General features: G+C 39.5%; 1 protein-coding gene across 7 annotated transcripts in view; it reads right to left on the bottom strand.

Annotated features, from left to right (window-relative positions):
• Positions 1–11,766, bottom strand: part of RABGAP1L (RAB GTPase activating protein 1 like) — a 448,545-nt gene that overhangs the window by 293,409 nt on the left and 143,370 nt on the right. The gene's annotated exons all lie outside the window — the stretch shown is intronic.

Raw genomic sequence — 11,766 nt, 5'->3', positions numbered from 1 at the left:
ACCATTATGCTATGTAATTACATGTATTTTTTTCCCTCTATAAAAACCCAACTCTCTATGAAGGAGGTACTATCATTGTCATCTTCCAAGGGAAGACAGCGGGTACTAGGAAAGGTAAGTACAACCTGCCTACTATTACAGAGTCATGAATCTAGGATTGAAACGGGTCACAACTGTCATTTTTAACACCCTATTGATCAACCTCATCCTTCTCCCCTTTCCCTTCCACCGACAGCTGCAGGTCTGGAAATGTCGAAGGAGAGTTCTTTTGGATTTCAAGCAACAACCTGTAAAAATGGACAGCCCTATTATTTCCTTCACACTGAACTGAGTTTCAGGAAGCACACATCACTGCAAAAATCTTCAGGGATTTAGGGGAAAGAGAATGGAACTGTATTTCTCATTACCAGAAAAATTTATAAAACAATTGAGAAGAACACTCTACATATGACAATCATGTTGAGGTCTGAAATATTTAAATTGAGTACAAAAATGCTAGTGTAAATAAGGCTGCACTGAATAATGGAAGAGCATTCAAAGAAAATGAAAACACTAATCAAAGAGGTATATGCACCCCTATGTTCAACGCAGCATTATGTACCATAGCCAAGATATGGAAGCAAGCTAAGTGTCCACTGTTAGATGAATGAATAAATACTATGTGATATATATACACAATGGAAGGTTACTCAGTCATAAAAAATGAAACCCTGCCATTTGTATAACATACATAGTTTTAGAGAGTATTATGCTAAATTCAGTAAGTCAGACAGAAAAAGGCAAATATCACACTACTTCAATTTTACATGAAATCTAAAAAACAAAACAAATGAAACAGAAACAGACTTATAGGTACAGGAAACAAACTGCTCGTAACCAGAGGGGAGGGGCTGAGGGGCAGGAGAAAATGGTACAGGAGACTACGAGATACAAACTTCCAGTTACAAAGTCAGTAGGTCATGAGGAGGTAGTGGATGACACAGGAAATACAGTTGATAATACTGTCATTACTTTGTATAATGGCAGATGGTAAACAGCCTCACCATGGGAATTGTCTCTAATGCATATGTATCAATACCATGTCACTAGGATGTCTACCTGAAACTAATAAGATACTGTATGTCAACTGCTTGCCAACTTTTTTTAAAGGCTAGAAGGTCCTATTTTATAGGAAAGCATTTTGAATTTTAGGGATAACTCAAAATATTAAAACCATACAAGATTGGATTTAATTAGCATTCTTTTTTATAATAATAAATTTTCAAAATTCAAATTACCGCAGATAAATATTCATAAATATAGACAGATCCCACATTCCACACAAGGAGTCACTATATTTTGCGGTGCGTAATGCACACTTTTTTTGCCCAGATTTTGGGGGGATAAATAAGGGTGTGCATTATACACGGGTATAATGATTACATACAATGGGTATAATAAAGCTGTGTATAATGCTCACAAAAATGCAGGTGTGCATTATACTTGGAGAAAGGGTACTAAGGTTTACTACAAAGCCACTGAAAAATAAAACACTATCAATCATTAAAGCTACCTCAAACACCCAAATCTAAACAAATCATTTTTAAAGTATAAACATTACACATTTTTTAAAGTCTTGAATTACAATTTTTCTAAAATCAGGGAAATGGCAAAAAAATATCTCATTTTGGAAATGCAAATAGTAGACCACTTTTTTTACATTTACTTCCCAACAATCATTGGCAGGGATTAGAATCTAAGATTGCTGTAAATAACCCGTAATTGTACAGCTTTCAAAGATAGATGAGTATGATAATGTGAGAAGGAAAGTTCAAGGAGCAGTACCTCTGACCCACTAAGCTTCTTTCCTTCCACCAACTTCTACCAAAAAGTTTTGGTTTTGGTAGTTCTAACAAAATAATTTTCTTCTTTTTAGAGACTGACCCTTTTTACTAGCCCCTCACTTTCCTTTGTTCCCACCCTTTTTACTGATCTGATTACAATAGGAACTAATTTAAAATGTGAAGCTCTAATAACAAGAGTATTAACATCATATATCTACATAGCTCATTACATAAAGCATTCTTTGTTTATACGTTACGCATCATTCTCTTCATTTTCAAGGTCATTAGGTGTTGGATTATTGCCATTTTTAACAGTCATTACCCTTCCTCTCCTTTCAACTGATGGATGCTGGTCAGGAAATCTCTAAGAGGAATCATCATTTGGGATTTCTTCAGAATTACTTCTAATATAGCTAAAATTATATAACTTTGGGAGATAGTACATCACAGGTGTCTGGTTTTTTTCATTTATACCTTAAAGGTACCTTATATATTCTTTTATATATCTCAGTATTGCATGATAAATATCTAAGCAAGTCAAGCAACTACCCAACAGGATCTACAGAGTAAAGGAAGACGGACATTAGCCTTCAATGGTAAATAAGGTGAAGTGGGCAATGACTATCAAGGAGAACTACACAACTAATTTAATATATTAAAAAGTAAACATACAGAATAAAGTAAGAGGTTTTTAAATATATCTCTTGAGTGCACCAAAAGGTGTATGCATCCAGGATTTATCTATTTCTTCTGCTCCTCCCCCGACTGGTCAACTCTCCACTGTCACTGCCCTAAGCGAGCGGCATCGTCTCGCGTGTGGACTACTGCAGTGGCTTCCTGAACTGTCTGGAGCTCCTGCTCATTCCATTATGCACAAAACAGAAGGAATATTCTTTTCAAAATACAAACCAAACTATATCACTTCCCTCTTTAAAATACTTCATGGTTTGACACTGCCCTTAGAGATCAAGTCCTAATAGGTTGTACAATCCAGTCTCCATGTATCTATCCAATTTTATTTCTCTTCTATATTGTTCAGAGTTAGCTGGCTGGCTCTTCAGCTCCACTTGCCCCCTCCCCATGTCCCACATACGCATATATGTGCTGTGCCCTGCTGCCCAGGTTACCCGTACCTATTGCTCACTGTGCCATCACACTTCTTTGGGGAAGTGCAGATGCAATCTCCAGGTTTCTGTTCAAATGCCGCCCCCCGGGGAAAGCGTCCCTGAGTTCCTAGATTATTCCGGATCCCACACTCACCATAGCTACAATGATCTATTTCACTCAACTGAGCATTCCTACCAAGACTGCCAGTCCTGTGACAGGAGCAACATGTCTGTTCCTCATGATACACCGAGTGCCCACACTACAGAGCTGGGTATGGAATAGGAGTTGGACAAAGAAATGTTCGATACAGTTTTAATATAAATAACACAAAAATCGTTTGAAGAATCTATTTGATGACAGAAAAACATTAATAATTAGTTTTGTGAAACTCAGAATACACAAAGTTCCATGCAATCCCTTGCACGACACATGAACTCCCTAAGACAGCTCCTAGGATGTTCCTTTTATGTTCCTATAAAACATACGACCAAAATTGTAGGGGAAAACGATTACTCTTCTGATATGTTCAAGTTAAGGGCAATATTCGTCAATGCCACTACCTAAACCCAATATAATAAGAGTGTTTGGCTAATGCTTTGGAAAAAATCTTATCTAGTAAGAGATGATGATTATTTACTTATTTTAAAAACGACAAGTGCTGCAAAAGGCAGCCGCGATGCACTTTAAGTGCAGCACTACCGACGGCACTGTCGGCAGTATCGCGACAACGCGGTCTAAGTGCTCACAAAAAAATTCAAGCCTCTGAAGCAGCACATGCTTTTTAAAAATACACTGATTTAGTGGCCCCTCAAAGACAAAAAAGTTTACATTGTTAACTGCATTTTATTGTAAAGCAAGTTATTAACAGTTAAAAATATTTAACAAATTTTAAGTTAGTAGCTTTACAAATGAAAACTTCCTCAACCTGAAAAACTATGGGGAAAACTCTATGGGAAAACCTACAGCTGCTCTGGCTGGTGTAGCCCAGTGGCTTGAGCATGGGCTGTGAACCAAAGGGTCGCCAGTTCAATTCCCAGTCAGGGCACATGACTGGGTTGCGGGCCACATCCCCAGTGGGGGCCACATGAGAGGTGACCACACAATGATGTTTCTCTCCCTCTCTTTCCCCCTCCCTTCCCCTCTTTCTAGAAATAAATAAATAAAATCTTTTTAAAGAACCTCTACAGCTAACATGACATTTAATGATGAAAGACTAAGAATGGAAACAAGACAAAGATGTCTACTCTGACCACATCCATCCACGCTGTACCGGAGGCCCCAGCCTGTGTAACAGGCAAGGAAAATAGTTAAGCCGTAAGAAAAAGGAAGACATGATTACATACATAAGAAATACTTTAAAAAACTACCAGCCCTGGCTAGGTAGCTCAGTTGGTTGGAGCACTGTCACAATACACCAAGGTTGCAGGTTTGATCTCCCGTCAGGGCATATATAAGAATCAACCAATGAATGAATAAATAAGTGGAACAATAAATCAATCTCACTCTCTCAAATCAATAAATCTGCCCTGACCAGTATGGCTCAGTTGATGGGGCATCATCCTGCAAAGTGAAAGGTCGCTGGTTTGATTCCTGGCCAGGGCACATGCCTGGCTGCAGATTTGGACCCCAGGCAGGGTGCATACAAGAGGCAACTGGTCAATGTTCCTCTGTCACACTGATGTTTCTCTCCCTCTCTCTCTCCCTTCCTTCCCTTCTCTAAAAAAATTAATTAATAAATAAAATGTTTAAGTAAATAAAATCAGTAAACATATTGTTGGGTGAGGTCTTTTGAAAAAAATCCAATTTTCAAAAGCTAGTAAGCAAGTCAGAAAACTGGGAGGAAATATTAGCAAAACGGATATCTAACAAAGGACTTGTATTCCAAATGTAACTGACTCCTATAATTAGTTAACAGAATTCAAATAGCCCAATTTAAAAATGGAAAAACATTGGCACAGACATTTCACAAAGTAAGATATACAGACGACCCTTAAAAAAATGAAAAAGCGCTGAGCATCAATAGTCATCAAGAAAAGGCCAACTGCAATCACAGTGAGATACCATGACATGCCCACCGGAATGGCTAATATGCAAACACTGACTGACGCTAAATGCTGAACAGACGCAGAGCTGAAACTCTCCCCATGTAACGTACAATGGCCCAACTTTAAAACAGTTCAGGAGTTTCTTCTAACATTAGACCCATCAAGGGTACGCAATAGAAACAAAAACATATATCCATAAAAACTTGTAAAAAATGTACATAGCAGCTGCCTTTTTCATAGCAAAACACTGGCAGCAGCCACGTATCTATCAATCAGGGACTGTGTGTGTTGACTGGCAAGAGGTATAAGGAAACATTCGGGGATGATGGAATGCTTTGTATTTCAATAGCTATGGGTTACAAGCACGTGTACACGTCAAACTCATCAAAATGTAACATTTAACACTGTGCATTTCACCTACCTGTAAATTATAGCTGAAAAGAATGATAAAGCGATGACTGCACTTGCATGTTTCAAGTGCTCCACTGCTGTGTAAAACCACTATTAGGGCCTTAAATTACCTGAGTGAACTTTATTATTATTAACCTAGTTTTACCAACCCTAGTATATTGACATTTGAGAAGAAAAATACCAAAGTTCCCCAAAGCAACATCCCATCCAGAATAAGAGCTACCAAAGACCCAAACGAGCAGCTACCACTGAACAGAGTAAGTCCATCAGGCCTGTGCCTCCTGTCACACTCGGATCCGTGAGCCTGACTCAGGGCTCAGTGTCTGTACTCACACACACAACGGCCCAGACGCGAGTGGGACACTGAGGGAGAAAGGCCTTCTCACCCAACCTCAGTCCCACAGCACCCTCAGCCTGCCCTCGCGAGCGGGGATCTGGAAGAAAGAACGCTGGCCAAGAAAGCAAAATCTCTGAGAGGCTTCACTATAGTTAGTTAAGGAAAATGGAGAAAGAAAATACTAATTTACATCTATGTTTAACTCTTAGTGGAGGAAATCCTCACATAATATATAATTAAAATCTAATTGGTATAAAATAGTATGCAGACCAATAAGATAAAACCATATACAGCATGATCTTTCTTTCCATCCTCTCCAAGCTACAGTTTTGCCTGTAATAAACATTTATTAAGTTTGAAGACAAGGAAAGACTGACTTGGAGAAGAGGGTACAGGCTTTAGAACCAGCCCAATCTGGGTGGGCATGTTGGCCGCGGTACTTGTTACCTACAAGGCCTCAGTATGTCATCCTCTCCATGTGCAAAACGATATGACAACACCTTTTACATCTGGTTGTTTAATCAAAAATCAAAAATTAACTCCGAAAAGCACAAAGCAGATGTTCATTTAAAGCTCACTGATAATAAGATAAACATATTCTTTACCACCAACTGGCTTTTTGTTTAATTATTTCTCCTTAGGAAACTACACCCACAATTAACCTTTTGAGATTAGGAAATTAATCAATTTTGTTGAGTGGCCAACTCCCTTAACATTCCTTTCAAAAGTACATTTTTTTAAAGATTTTATTTATTCATTTTTACAGAGAGGGGAAGGGAGGGAGAGAGGGAGAGAAACACCAACGTGTGATTGCCTCTCACACACCCCCAACTGGGGATCTGGTCCACAACCCAGGCATGTGCCCCGACTGAGAATTGCACCAGCAACCATTCGGTCCCCAGGTTGGTACTCAATCCACTGAGCCACACCAGCCAGGGCTAAAAAGTCCATTCTTAAGAGAAATGCATTGTCTGAACCTGATTACGTATCTTGGGAAATTTCTGATAGCAACACAGTAATATAAAAATTACTAAACCTGACTCCATGAACACCCCAGTTACATGGATCCTGCAATTCCCAAATAATTGAGATTTTCTCTTTTTAAATTTTAAAAATGTTGTTTCATTCTATCAAATTTTACATTTAAATCTTTATAAGAGGCATCATCCACTCCTCCACCTTCTTACACTAAGAATGCTGAACGGAATTCACTGTTAGCCTGGCAGCCTGGGCTCATCTCTATTAGCATCAACCAGAACACTGTCTTCCGATACAATCGTACCTTTGCAGCTGCTGGATTCAAAATAACATGTATTGAGAGAGACTTATTTAATTTCCACAAATAACTGGGCATTTAGAAAAGAATATATAGCTCCCTATATTTTCTGGCTCTACTTGCATACAACAAATATACAGTACCACTCCTCCTCCTCCTCCTAATTTGCTACCTTTAATTTTCTAGAGGCTTAAATATCAGAAACTATACTTGAAAAGAATTTTTCTCAAAAAGGAAGTAGTAGAACTGCTCTATTTACTAAAGTGCCCCTAGCACAGGCCTGGGCTGTCAGCGACTCCGGATGAGGGAGGCAGTGATTTTCCCAGCGTGGCAATACACACAGTAAAGAGACTTAACAACACACAGGAAAACCAATTTCAAGTTTTCTGGTATCTTCCATGGGAGAGCTATTGGTCAATCATGTTCTTCTTTTTCTTTATGAAATAATGAATCCGGAAATTAAACTGTTTAAGAAGGTTTTTATATCAATGAAATCCCATCAAATGTTACCTCATAGAAAGGGTTAAATACAACCATCTCTTTTTAACTTTTATACAGTAAAAACATGGAGGAAAATGCTGAACCTTAAACTATCTCCTGCAAAAGCCTGTTAAAATTGTATGAAAACAGAAGAGCACAATTACAATTTAAATAATGGTTCACATTATAGGCAAGAAATGTTTGCTTAAATTCACTTTTAATTGAAAGAGATTTACACTTATTTAAAAATTGCTATTTTTTAAAGATATCTTATTGTTATGGCAACTGAAGTGCTAAAAATAATAAAGAAATATCAAAGTTGTTATAGCAACTGGAATTTTAAAAAGCCATGAAGTGTAAAGTAATCAAACCTTTACTTGGCTTGAAATGCAACATCTATGACTCAGTTTTCAAAAAGAAATTTGGAATTCTCTTGCTCTTGTCTTTACAAGTTGTCTCTGGAGTCCATCCAAATTTAAAAACAAGAAACAAAACTTCAGGATAACAGTTGAAGTATTTTTTATATTCCTTATATCCCGTCATCATTCTACACATATTCAACAATGTGGCTTTGATAACTACACAAGTTACCAAACTCCATGAGTAGCAGAAAATGTTGATTACTCAGTAAACGCACACCAAACTGAACTCAATTATTCAGAATTTTGCAAAAAAAAATTTTTTGGTCTTCTAATTTGCTTTTTACTGCCAACCTCCACCACTCTGCTCTAAAATACACTGAAGGTGAAAAAGATCGAACCGCTGTCAACATGCATTGCCCAGATTCCTCCAATTAGAGTTAAATTAAATTAAAATGTTACTGAAGGCTTCTTGCATGACAGGTACTGTGAGAGGTTCTAGAACCTCTCCCCATACAGGTCACAGGCGAGTAGCATCACTGAGCAGTGAAGTTCAAGGCCAGGATACAACAAGACCAGCAGGAGAGAACGCACGAAGGCCCTATGAGCAGTGGCAGGGTCTTTAAAGGCTTTATGTCATAGTGTCTTAAATCATTTTCCCAGACACAGCCAGATTAAGAAATTATCTGTTAGAGTTACGTGCTTTGCATTAGAAAATCAGTTTACATTTTCCTTTCATATTTTTGTTTGTTCCTTTCTAATAACTAGTGACCAAGATTTGCGTGACAAATGTAACAAGTGGTGCAAACATGGCACATCAGTATTTATGAAGAGAATTGGCTGGGAATAGACAGACCCCTACTACGTCTCTCCATACCCTTCTGCTTTACGTGCATTCTGTATCCTCCTCCTTTTAGTACTTTCCCCCCCAAAACCACTGGCTTACTTTTAAGCCAGCAGTGGCTTATCCTGTGAGCTAGTACAGACACCTTGAGAAGCTCAGACTGGGCCCAGGGAGAGAGAGCCAGCATGTGTCTCCCTTAGGCCCAGGCCGGGAGAGCACAGCCGCTGGTTCCTGGAGCCTGCTGCAGTGGAGTCTGACAACTCCGGAGAAAGACAAGGCTTTCAACACAGCAGGCTCCTCCCTTGGCTACCTTACCTGTAAAGAAGCCAAGCAATGGCAGCTACCATGGGGCACCTGAGCCCCATACCACTCTACTGTCTGTTGTTAAAATAAACACCTTTTATTGTCCTTTACAAAAAGGAACAGAAGCACTAAAAAATATCAGACTGTACCTCCAAATTAGAAGAAAATTGTTCAATAGTTAATTTGAGCCTTTTTTTCAATTTTTTATTTAATTATTTTTCAAGTACAGTTTTCTGTCTATTACTCCCATCCCATCCCACCCCCCATGCTCCCCCCTCCCTCCCATTTCCACCCTTCTCAGTTGTTGTCCATGTATCCTTTATATATGTTCCTCTAAATCCCTCCCCTATTTCCCCTGAAATTCCCTCCCCTCTCCCCTCTACACTGTTAAAAATAATGCCACTGACAGGCTGACAGTGAGCATTAGTTTTAACAGTGTAGTACTTTATATTCATGTGGTGCCTGTATGATTAATTTTGTAAGATCTGTTGAATTTCAAGTCCTGGCTGGTGTAGCTCAGTGGATTGAGCGCGGGCCTGTGAACCAAAGGATCGCAGTTCGATTCCCAGTCAGGGCACATGCCTGGGTTGCAGGCCAGTTCCCAGCAGGGGACTCACGAGAGGCAACCATACATTGATATTTCTCTCCTTCCCTTCCCCCTCTAAAAGATAAATAAAAAATCATTAAAAAAAGATCTGATGGATTTCTACTTGTGTATGCCATATATACAATATATAGTGCTTATGTTTATATATACATTATATATTTCATAATTATTCTCAAACCAGAGTCCATGGGATCTTTGAGAATATATCTTTAGTGGCCTGTGACAGATACTCTATAACACTTGGTAATTTTCACTTCATTTCTGCAACAATCTAAAAGCTTTACTAGAAGGATATTCTCATCATCTGACTGCCAGCTCACTGTTCTGCAATGTGGGTGCCAACATTTGCTGAAACATTTACCGCTGTGTTGGAGCCAAGCAGTTCTGAATGTTTCAGGCTAAGAAAACAGAACATAAAGGCATTTAATATGTAAATGGTGCAGCAAGTGAAGGTCACGTGACCTAACACCACACCATACAAGTAAGTTTTCCAGTGGGCTGGAAGAGTGTGCTGGGAACCTGAGTCATCTGCAGGCACAGCCCCAAAGCATGCCAAGCTCAAGGACATCTACATCAGAGCTGTCGGGATCACATTCAGGCTGTCAGAGGCAAATTTAATTTCCAGAAAATAAACTCATCTGTAATATTAAACTAATACAGAAAATGTACACTTTTACTGCTTGTATAGCTTGCTTCTATTAGATTATTTATGGTCATGAGAGCTACAACTATGAAGAGTTGATATTTGACTTTGCTTTGCTGCATGTTTAGGTAACATTGAAATCATATTTATAGTCAACACTGGCAGAAAGGGATCGTTGAGGACTTTTTTATCCTCATGAAATGGGGAGGCATATTGTTCAAAGTTTAAATCTCAGACACATAAAGTAGCTGATATTCAAAAGATGTCTTTTAATAATGATGACTAAGAGCTACGACAATAAAAGCCAAAAGAATGCAAAGCTACAGAAAACTATTTGACTAGGTTGGTAAGAAAGCCAGTAAGTGAAAGACAAATACCGTGTGATCTCACCTATAAGAGGAATCTAATGGCCCTGGCTGGTGTAGCTCAGTGGATTGAGCACAGGCCTGCGAACCAGAGGATCTTGGTTCGATTCCCAGTCAGGGCACATGCCTGGGTTGCAGGCCGGTTCCCTGCAGGCCAACTCCCAGCAGGGGACACACGAAAGGCAGCCATACACTGATGTTTCTCTCCCTCTCTCCTTCCCCTCTAAAGATAAATAAATAAAGAATGCTTAAAAAAAGAGGAATCTAATGAACAAAATAAACTAATGAATAAAGCAGAACCACAGGCATGGAAACATGAAACAGCCTGGCGGTGATCAGAAGACTGGTGGGAGGGGGACAGCAGTGGAAAGAAGGTAAAGGGACTAGACAAACAACATGCATGAATGACCCATGGGCATGGACAACAGTGTGGGGACTGACCGTGGGGGTCGGGGGTAGGATGGATGGAGAAGGGCAAAGGGGGGGAAATCAGGACAATGGTAATAGGATAACAACAAAGAATTTAAATAAATTTAAAGAAAGAAACTAACATTTGATTGTACAGTGCTCACAGGCTTATGGAAATATTCAATTATAAGTCATATGAACATATGGAAAAAGTTATAAGAGACGGTACAATTATAAGATTCTCATTTAAACATACATTTGGTTTTACATGAAAGCACAAAGAAGCGCCCTGATTACTGCCCCCTCTTCCACAAACTTCCCTGCCCGCCACGTGCACCCCCCACACTGCGCTGCGGCTCTAGCCCTAGGCAAGGGCCCCGCGTATCTTCCCATGGATCCCGGAGCCTAACACCCAGCGCTCCAATCACACTGGTTCCCTTCGTGTTCCCTGGGAGGATGACATTCCTACTGACCCGGCGCTTTTGTCCCGAAGATCTCCTGATGCTCCATAAGCAGACATTACTGACTGCACAGGATCACACCGAGGCGTGACGGCAGAGGACACGTCCACAGAAAGGCACAAAGGAAGCTTTCTAACCCTCAGCCCAGGGTGTGTTACCCGCGAGACCACTGAGCACCTGCTGCAGCCTAAACCAATTTCTTCAGCAATTTCTTCACCAACCAACAGAGGTGAGTATATCCAACCACCTTCTTCACTACGTTATGAACTCCTCTTATAATATTTGCTAAATTAATCA

Source organism: Sturnira hondurensis, unplaced genomic scaffold (genome assembly GCF_014824575.4).
Source record: "Sturnira hondurensis isolate 20B ecotype Veracruz unplaced genomic scaffold, ASM1482457v3 Scaffold0022215, whole genome shotgun sequence".
Lineage (NCBI taxonomy): Eukaryota > Metazoa > Chordata > Mammalia > Chiroptera > Phyllostomidae > Sturnira > Sturnira hondurensis.
Note: the sequence above shows the minus strand (reverse complement) of the source record. Positions and strands in the feature narration are given on the sequence as shown.